The following is a 200-nucleotide window of genomic DNA, read 5'->3' as shown; positions in this document are numbered from 1 at the left end:
GCTGAGCCCGGCGAGTTTGGAGGAGGCTCGGAGGGGGGAGGAGGGGGAGGGGAGGAGGGCGGAGGAAGGAGCGGGAGAGGGGAGGAGCCGGGGCTGGCGGGCGCGGCGCCCCGCAGCCTTCCAAGCCCGCGGCCGCGGCGGCCGTGGCCGTCGCCCCCCGCGCTGCGCCCACCGCCCCGGCCTCCCGGGCTCGGGGGCGC

The sequence above is a fragment of the Dipodomys spectabilis genome, unplaced genomic scaffold (genome assembly GCF_019054845.1).
Source record: "Dipodomys spectabilis isolate Male_0828 unplaced genomic scaffold, ASM1905484v1 ptg000297l, whole genome shotgun sequence".
NCBI lineage: Eukaryota > Metazoa > Chordata > Mammalia > Rodentia > Heteromyidae > Dipodomys > Dipodomys spectabilis.
The sequence above is the reverse complement of the archived record's forward strand: the minus strand, read 5'-3'. Positions refer to the sequence as shown.